Below are 8,294 nucleotides of genomic sequence, written 5' to 3'. Positions count from 1 at the left end.
CCTCCCTCCGCGGGGCGCGGCGCTGCGCGGGTGCGGAGCGGCGGTCGCCGCCGGCTGCCCCGTCCCCCGCGGGCCCTGCCCCGGGTGTGCCCGCCCCCTGGCCGCTGTCTCCCGGGGGAGGCAGGCGGCGGCCTCGGCTGCGGGGACACCCCCGGCACCGCGTATATTGCGCCCGCAGGGGCTGGAGGTGCGCGCAGCGACCCCCCGTCAGCGGGATGGTCCCAAACCCCGCGGGCTCCTGCAGCGCCCTGCGCCCTGTCCTCAGGTGGCACAGTGGGGGTGTTTGTCCGGGCCATGAATGAACTCAGTGTCACTGTGTGCGCAGTCGTGTGCAGCTTCGCCAACACTCGAAAAATAGTAACGCTGCTTTAAAATTTCTTCTTTATTTAAATTCTAAAGTAAACTGAGAATGCTTCGTTTTGTTTACCAGTTGGTAATCTTGACCCATTTTAGTAGCCTTTTCGTTCTGGCTGTGAAAGATGCTCTTTAAAGGGCTGTGGCAGAGCTCACAGTAATGAACTCAACACTTGTGTGTTTGTAGGATTTGGGCCAAAGTTGTTTGACTGAGAAAAGAAATGAGAAGTTAAGTCAGTATTCTTACTGAACACAAGAAAGCTTGCCATTTTAAAAGACGTTTACTGAAACCACATTGTTAGTGCTGTTGGATGATGACATACAGATTATCATGTCAATTAACAATAATTTATCTTTCAAGGATTGTTTTAAGAAGAGTTTGCTCCTCTCCTTGCTTTAAGTGCTTCTTCCAGTATATGCCTCTTGCAGGAGAAGAAGGTAAGTCTGTAGTAAAGTGTTCAGGCACAGCCAACTGAAGCAAAGACTGGAGGAACTAGCAGAGAATCTGCTGCATGCAAGGCAGAATATAAACCTGTTTTCTTATTTTTAGCTTATTTATTAAGCACTCAACAGTCCTATTCTTGCAAAATACAAAGAAGGGCGGTCCCAATCCCAAAGCCTTCAAGAAGTGCTGTGGATTAGAGAGGATGCTCTGAGGATTAAACAGAAAGAGGATGCTGCAATTTAGCTAATGTAATACCTGTACTCTCCTTCCTGCAGTGCTGGATGAAGAAAGCAGTAGAATAACCTGGATCCATGCTTGCTAAATTTCCAAGAGGATTTGTGCGGGAGAGGTGCAGCTGCTATTGGGATGCCCCAGACCTTCATAGGTGGCCTGCAAGACTGCTTGGTAGGTAAGAGGTGCCAGCAGCGCTCCTGTGTCCACAGAGGCAATGAAAGACAACGAGCAGAGGCTGAGGTGTGTGCGGGTTTTGCAGAGGCCCGGGTTTTGTACAAGTGTGTCGGCAGCACCACATCCCCCAGTGGGGCTGGGGGAAGGAGCAGCACGCATGTAGGTAAGGCTTGGTGAAGGCTTGGGACGGGGAGCCCAGTCCACAAAAAGGGGGCTGTGGAAACAGAGAAGGTCATAATGCAGTCAGAGCAGGGATAATATTTGCAGCTGTGTTTTGAAGTGACAGAAACGGGGAATCAGAAAGCTAAAAAGGAGACGTTTACTTATTCTGTGACCAACAGCCAAACTTTTGGTTAGCAGCCGAAAGTTTAACCACTACCACTAGGTATGCTGATTTTAGTCATGAAAGTAATGTAATGTTCATAAAAATTGCTAGATATGGAAGTCAATGTATATGACTGTGGTGGGTTGACCCTGGCTGGACGCCAGGTGCCCACCAAAGCCGCTCTGTCGCTTCCCGTCCTCAGCTGGACAGGGGAAAGAAAATATAATGAAAGGCTCATGGGTTGAGATAAGGGCAGGGAGAGATCACTCACCCATTACTGTCACAGGAAAAACAGACTCAACGTGGGGAAAAATTAATTTAATTGCAAGTGCAAGGTCCTGCACCTGGGGAGGAAGAATGCTAGGCACCAGTATAGGTTAGGGGTGGCCTGCTGGGAAGTAGCTCAGAGGAGAAGGATCTGGGGGTTGTGGTAGACAGTAAATTATCCATGGCCCAGCAATGTGCCCTTGTTGCCAAAAAGGCCAATGGAATCCTGGGCTGCATAGGGAAGAGTGTGGCCAGTAGGTCGAGGGAGGTCATTCTCCCCCTCTACTCGGCACTGGTGAGGCCACAACTGGAATACTGTGTCCAGTTTTGGGCTCCCCAGTTCAAGAGGGACAGGGAACTGCTGGAGCGAGTCCAGCGAAGGGCAACTAAGATGATTAAGGGCTTGGAGCATCTGCCTTATGAGGAAAGGCTGAGAGAGCTGGGACTCTTTAGCCTGGAGAAGAGAAGGCTGAGGGGAGACCTTATTATGGCGTACAAGTATCTAAAGGGTGGGTTGAAGGAGGATGGAGCCAGGCTCTTTTCAATGCTTTACAGTGACAGGACGAGGGGTAATGGGCACAAGTTAGTACACAGAAGTTCCATTCAAATACACGGAAAAACTTCTTTACGGTGAGGGTGACAGAGCACTGGCACAGGCTGCCCAGGGAGGTTGTGGAGTCCCCTTCTCTGGAAATTTTCAAGACCCGCCTGGATGCAGTCCTGAGTAATATGCTCTGGGCAATCCTGCTTTAGCAGGGGAGTTGGACTAGATGATCTCTAGAGGTCCCTTCCAACTCTGAAAATTCTGTGATTTTGTGATTCTGTAATTTATTAACAATGAAATCAGAGTAGGATAATGAGAAAATAAGAACTAAATCTTAAAACACCTTCACGCCACCTCTTCCTTCTTCCTATCTTCCTTAAGATATCTTAACTTTACTCTCAAATTCTCTACCTCCTCCCTCCGAGTGGTGCCAGGGACAGTTCTCCACAAACTTCTCCAACACGAGTCCTTCCCATGGGCTGCAGTTCTTCACAAATTGCTCCAGTGTGGGCCCTTTCCACGGGGTGCAGTCCTTCAGGAACAAGCTCCATGGGCTGCAGAGGGACAGCCTGCGTCACCATGGTCTTCACCACGGGCTGCAGAGGAATCTCTGCTCTGGCGCCTGGAGCACCTCCTTCCCCTCCTTCTTCACTGATCTGGGTGTCTGCAGAGTTGTTGCTCTCACATATTCTCACTCCTCTCTCTGGTTACAATTGCTGTTGTGTAGCTTTTTTCCTCCTTAAATATGTTATCCCAGAGGCACTACCACCGTCGCTGATGGGCTCAGCCTTGGCCAGAGGTGGATCCATCTTGGAACCATCTGGCATTGGCTCTATCAGGCATGGGGGAAGCTTCTAACAGCTTCTCACAGAAGTCACCCCTGTAGTCCCCCATTACCAAAACCTTGTCACGCAAACCCAATACAATGACACTGAAGAGCTGGCCTCCATGCAAAACTGCCAACAAAGGCTGTTAGTTTCCATGGGTTATGTGTTCAAGGACTCTTTTTACATGTGGTTGCTGCAGACTTTTAACCTCTTCCAAAAGTAGTTTTAAACTTCTGAACAGTTAATGTGATAACAGGTTCTTCATTACCACCCAAGAATATCTACAGATCTGTGCAGCAAAGGGAAAATTCCAGGCCGATGAGCAAATCAAAGCAGAGAACATGCTGCTGGGAAAGCCCCACACACCCATACACAGCACGTGCAGCCAGGCTCCTGCACCTTTGCCATACTGGGAACATGGCATTGGCTATCCGGGAACACACCCTAAATTACAGACTACAAACAAGGCACTCAATCTAAATTAAACTGTATTTACCCAATGCAAATGATGTTGCTAGAGAGAATTCACCCATGAACTAAACAAGAGACATCTGGCTGGTTTCCATTGATGGCTGCAGAAGGAACAGAAAAATAAAAGGCCAGTAAGCAGCTACCTATAAATAAAGGTGTTAGCATTGACATTAATCTTAAACTAAATTAATATTTGTTAGGAACACAGAAATGGGAAAGACCTTTCTTCTTCACCAAGCCCAGTCCCCTGCTGTTGCAGGGAACCAAATCAAATAAACCTTTCCATAAATTGATGATGCTTAATTATTGAAGTCAGGAAGCTGATGCTTCAAGATGCTCAATCAGCATCTTTTAGAGTCCCTGTCTTTGCAGGATAAAACTGTGACATGCACAGGTAGGAACTGTATGTAGGAAATTGATATAAATTAAGCTATAAAGGTTTTAAGCTCAAAACCCAAAGATGGCAGATTTACAATCTCTCATGCAATCTTAATTATGCTGCCTTGTGTATGTATTCTTTGCATAAATGTTGCATAGGTTATGTGACAAAAATAGTATGGAGTTGCATAAGCAAAGAATCTGTATTAATGTGCACAAAAACCGTCTAACTTTTGACAGCTGACTTTGCAACACAAGTAACTTTCTTTTCTTTTCTAATGTAGTTTCTTTTTGAAGGTAGAACAAAAACTATTTTCTCTTACATGTGTCCCTGAGGCGTAGCATCTACAGGCTTGGAATGATGACTCTTTAGTGATGAACTATTTAACACTTAAACTACAGAGCTAGTGCCGTTGTAATTATAAAAAATGCCCGCTGCCCTAGGGTGACATTGCCTCCTGTAGTTGTCTAGCAGAAATGTCCAGGCTGAGTGGCTCCTCTTCTCTCATGGGCTGCTGCTGGCTCTCCTGGGCTAAGCTAATGACGCTGGTGACCCAAGGGTGAGTGCTTCTTCCTAACAGTCATTGAAGAAAGATGTTTTTTACACAAAGCTGACAAGAGACAAATTTCCTAATGAATGTCTGGCAAGTGTGACCTTGTCTGCCTGAAAATGAGACAACTGCTGACATGGAAAGGGGAAACCTGTACCTGAAATGTAGCACTGACAGTCTGTCACTGAGATGTTCTTTGAAAAGGCTGTGTAAATGATGGTGCAAATCAGTCGCAGGTGGTCCTGTTCTTCCACGTGTCCCTCCATGCATCCCTGCCCTCTTCCTGTGACAAATTTAATAATGATGTTGCTGTGCAGCAGCCAGAATGGCCGGCAGATCTGGCTGAAAATGACCCCCCTCCCCAAATGTTTAGTTTCTTAATCTTTACGCTCCAGCTTTCAGGCTTCTCACCAAAGCTTATTTTCTTCTGTGGAGAGTCATCTGTACAAAATGCCTTGTACTATGACAAAAAGATGTAGTGCCCTCTTAGTGTTTCTGCACAAGTCCTGTTCGGCTGACACTGTGAAATTATCTGAATTTTAATTTATGTAAGTGCTATCAGCAATGGCTCTTTATTTCATTTGAATCATAGAATCCTAGAATGGTTTGGGTTGGAAGGGACCTTTAGAAGTCATCTAGTCCAAGCCCCCTGCAGTGAGCAGGTACATCTTCAACTAGACCAGGTTGCTCAGAGCCCTGTCCAACCTGACCTTGAATGTTTCCAAGGATGAGGCATCTGCGACCTCTTCAGGCAACCTGGGCCAGTGTGTTACCACCTGCATTGTAAAAAATTTCTTCCTTATATCTAGTTTAAATCTCCCCTCTTTTAGTTTAAAACCACTACCCCTTGTCCTACTGCTGCAGGCCCTATTAAAAAGTCTGTCCCCATTTTTCTTATAAGACTACTTTAAATATTGAAAAGCTGCAATAAGGTCTCCCCAGAGACTTCTGTTCTCCAGGCTAAACAACCCCAACTCTGTCAATGCGGTCATAAGTGCCAAAACCTTGATATTTTCACTTCCAGAAGAACTTTGGTATTTCCTGGAATTGCAAGTTGTCCCTTTTCAGAATAGCACTGGACAACATGCAATCGAGAGGACATATCCCTATTTTCTTGATAATCTTAGCACCTGAAATGACTCTTACAAACTGATGTACCCACCCAGTTCCTAGGATTCCCAAACTTGCTTTGGTCTGTAAGCCAAGGATTTGTCCATGTTACGCCTTTAATTGGGTCTGCTACTTTATAGAAATAAAAAACCACACAAGAGTTGTCACTGGAAAACTTGCAGAGCCTCCACCCTTCCCCAGGCTTGAATTCCCACTCTTCTCTCTTTTTGTGTGTCAAGCTTCACTCTTGGTCCATTTATCAAATGACAATGTGGTTTCTGGCTTTATATAAAAAATGGCTGTAATGAGTCATAGACCTCCCCCTCCCTTGCTTTCTTTTGATACTGAGGTACAAGTGCAAATGCAGTATTGACAGTATTCCTACACCTTCTTAGGAATTTAGGAACTTCTTAGGGACTGAGCTTACATTTCTTAATTAACATTTTTTTTGTCTCTTTACTGACTTTACCTCAAGTAATAGCATATTTAATACAGCTGCAAAACTTCATAATTCATATTATCGTTTAGCAGAGAGACCAGATGTGATGCATTAATCATAAAAGAGGTACATTTTTTCAGTATGGCTCTTCTAAATTACCTTCTGGTCCTTCCATTTGTCAGTTTGGGCAATTCTGATATCAGTCTCTACTTGCCTCTCTTCCTTATAGGAATACAAGCTGAGATCCTAGTTATTCCTTTTTTAAAATGTTTTACCCTCTATTGTTAAAAGTCAATTGCTTATTTGCCAGCATAAGAAAATATTGAGGAGAATGGTGCTGATTTATCATTAGTTGAATTGTTTTTCATCATAGTATAAAAATGATAAATTGGCCAACTACTGCTAAATTGCAAATATTCCTGTAACCAAAGAGATCTAATAATTATTAACCAGAGTGTCTGCTATCAAGCAGGATGCTTGAAACATTCATAATGTTGTGAACAGGTACTCCGTCATAGTACAAGCCTCCTAAAGGATTGTTTCAACATTTCCAATGAAGCATCCCAGGGCCCATTAACCAAGAGCATGCACTTACAATGGCTGTATCACACAGCAGGTGGAGAAATGGCTGAACTACTGATCAGACAAATGGATTCTAAAAGACTATCTTTAAGCAAGAGCTATCTCCCTAATAGTGCGTTTTAGACATATCGGTCTGAGGAAAATAATCAGTACATAAAAGGAACAGGAACATAAACCATGGAGTAGAAGGCCATAAAGTTATAAAGGCGGAACCCCCAAATTGCCTGCAGGTACCTGTCACTCAGGCAGTCTCACGGCCGAATCGTGCAGCAGCAGACAGAGAGGAGCACAGCACGTCAGTCTCTGCAGAACAGCTTCTGAGCCCCGGCACGGGGCAGGGTGTCATCAAGTGTCACTAAATGCTATTCTTACCTAGAGAGCTGTAAAAGCAAAGACAGATCAGCTGCCCAGTCAGTCATTATCCCAGGCTCAATGTAATCTAAATCAGCAATTATTCAAGTAGATAATATTATGAACGAAAATTCCAAAGCAGGTTCCCTTTGCTTTGGCGGATGTGGGAAAGAAACATGAGACCATTAATTATGCTTGTGCTTGGGGAAGGAAATATGAGAGGAGTTAGAAAATTATGTCACTAAAATGGAAAAAATAGACTTTCTGTTTCTGGATACAAAATAGAATTACTTTTATGAGGGATATAAAAAAAATCTACTTTTGATCCATTGTCATCATATAAAGACAAGACTAGCTTATGTCTGTATATGAATAAATGTCTGGAGACTTAGAGTAGAGTCTGATTTATAGATTGAGAAATGAAAAGAGCTGATATTTTGGACAATCTACAGCACAATAGCATCCTCTCCCCTCCAAAACCACCAACACCACCAGAGACTTTTAAGCCTAGCTCTGACCTGAATGAAGAAAGCGAATGAGAGTGTGGAGTCATTGCTGTGTTACATGACACACAGGGTGCTGCTAGCAAGCTGGTGGTGATCACAGCCATCTTCCCTTCAAGCTGGCTGCAAGCGACACTGGAGGTGTAAGGTGAAGGCACGTGTGAATCCACTCAGAAATTGTGACTGTGCAGTGAGAGACTTTGTCAGGTACTGTATGTGCAGAAGCAAAGAAAGAAAAGTTGGAAAAGGCATCAAGGGTGTTCCAGAGAAATGTCTTTCAGGCTTAGAGAGTGCTTTTGGGAAGAATGCTGTCAGAAAGAAAACTGGAACCATGAGCAAAGAAGCTGACTATTTTTTTTGTGTGATTTAATTCTCTTGTGTTCAAGGAAGAGAAAGTTTTACATCCTCTATAAATAAGTAGGTTTGTATTAAGGCACCCAGCATCAGTTTCTTTTTTTTTTTTTTTCTATCTTCTGAATGCTGTAGTTGAAAAATAGAGATATTTTTAAAGACCATCAAATGTGTTATGCTGTCATACTGCTATTGCACAGGTGATACCTGGGACCTAAGTTTCCTGGTGCAGTTTCACATGTTATAATTAGTTCACTGTTACTGGCAACACAGATTGGAAATCAGAACAGAACTAAGCCCTGTGAGAAACTATTTCATGCCAATACTCTCATTGCTTTTCCTGAATTTCCCTCTGCTACTCTTTTTTATAAGGCTATACATAAAAAGG

This window comes from Vanellus vanellus (assembly GCF_965231255.1).
Source record: "Vanellus vanellus genome assembly, chromosome: 8".
Lineage (NCBI taxonomy): Eukaryota > Metazoa > Chordata > Aves > Charadriiformes > Charadriidae > Vanellus > Vanellus vanellus.
The sequence above is the reverse complement of the archived record's forward strand: the minus strand, read 5'-3'. Positions refer to the sequence as shown.